Below are 1,763 nucleotides of genomic sequence, written 5' to 3' on the forward strand. Positions count from 1 at the left end.
AGACGATGGACTCTGAAAAACAAACTGAGGGTTCTAGAGGGGAGGGGGGTGGGAGGATGGGTTAGCCTGGTGATGGGTATTGAGGAGGGCACATTCTGCATGGAGCACTGGGTGTTATGCACAAACAATGAATCATGGAACACTTCATCTAAAACTAATGATGTAATGTATGGGGATTAACATAAGAATAAAAAAAAAAAAAAGAATCTCTCTCTCTCAGCTTTGCGCAGTGGCAGTATCGTAGCCAATGAGGTTTATCCGAGGCGCGATTACTGCTAATTGAAAGAATCTCTCTCTCCCTGCCCCCTCCCCCTGCTCGTGCATGTTCTCTCCCTCTCTCTCCCAAAAAAAAAAAAAGATGTGTTATATATAAATGTTGGCTCCACTACTCCATGAAGTATTTTTTAGGCAATAAAATTACTGTTCATCATTAATAACTTTTAGTGACATGGGAAAAACTGCTAAAAGAAAACAAGCCATGTATAAAATATGCTATAGGTTAGATAAATATAAAATATAGTTTGTATTAATTCATATGCACAAATACATAAGAACAAACTAAAAAACCCCAACTTTGAAAGAAATGGTTATTGCTGATTAAGACTCAGTAGGGGAGGGCGCCTGGGTGGCTCAGTTGGTTAAGCGACTGCCTTCGGCTCAGGTCATGATCCCGGAGTCCCGGTATCGAGTCCCGCGTCGGGCTCCCTGCTCAGCGAGGAGCCTGCTTCTCCCTCTGACCCTCCCCCCTCTCATGTACTCTCTCTCTCTCTCTCATTCTCGCTCTCTCAAATAAATAAATAAATCTTTAAAAAAAAAGACTGAGTAGGGGAAGGAACATATAAATAAACAAAAGCACTACAATGTCATACCTATCACAAGAGATTATTAACAGACAGTGTTGTGCTTACAGTGACAGATTATTACAGACAGTATGGTACCTACGTGAGAGACTACTGCCAGCCAGGGTTGTACCTGCAATTACAGACTACTGATACGGGGTATCATTTAGTGAGAACACAGCAGGTGCCAGGCATGGTGCCAACACCACACAAATGCATCCCTTACTAATCCTAACAATGCTGAAAATGGACTGCTGGCGTTGCCCTTTTACAGCTGAGGAAACTGAGGCTAAGAGAAATTAGTAAGCAACCTGCCCATGTGAGAAGCTAATAAAGAACTGGGTTCAAACCTGTCTGACTGGGTCAAAGCCTACGCTCTGTCCACTCTCCCACAATACCTCGCTCCACACAGAGAAGGAGCCCACCGCCTTTTCCCCAACTTCATTCAACCGTTGACTGCTTGCGATGTGCTATCTGTGACAAATTTCAATGAGACTGACTCTTCCCTGATGAAACCCCAAGTAAACTGGCAATTAAATCAAGTAAATTGCAACTCATTTGCACTATGGTAATTTCATAATGTCCACAACCAGTAAAGGTAACTGTACTGATAGCTCACCAAGGCCTGAAGCAGAGAACACAAGCTAACGTATGTGCAAATAAAAACGAGTTAACTCTATCCTATCCCTTTTCCACTAAAAAAAAGTGCAAGAAAATTATAAAGCTAACATTTAAACTGCTCCGTTTTTGTTTTGTTTTGTTTTTAAGATTTTATTTATTTATTTGACAGCGAGCGAGGGAACACAAGCAGGGGGAGTGGGAGAGGGAGAAGCAGGCTTCCTGCGGAGCAGGGAGCCCGATGCGGGGCTCGATCCCAGGACCCTGGGACCATGACCTGAGCGGAAGGCAGACACTTAACGACTG

The 1,763-nt window shown here is 43.3% G+C and overlaps 1 pseudogene; it reads left to right on the forward strand.

Annotated features, from left to right (window-relative positions):
* The first annotated feature begins 218 nt into the window (after positions 1 to 218).
* On the forward strand, positions 219 to 295 carry LOC115937330 (U4 spliceosomal RNA; annotated as a pseudogene).
* Positions 296 to 1,763: the final 1,468 nt, after the last annotated feature.

The sequence above is a fragment of the Leptonychotes weddellii genome, unplaced genomic scaffold, assembly GCF_054177405.1.
Source record: "Leptonychotes weddellii isolate Sample4059 unplaced genomic scaffold, ASM5417740v2 HiC_scaffold_2060, whole genome shotgun sequence".
In the NCBI taxonomy this organism is placed as follows: Eukaryota; Metazoa; Chordata; class Mammalia; order Carnivora; family Phocidae; genus Leptonychotes; species Leptonychotes weddellii.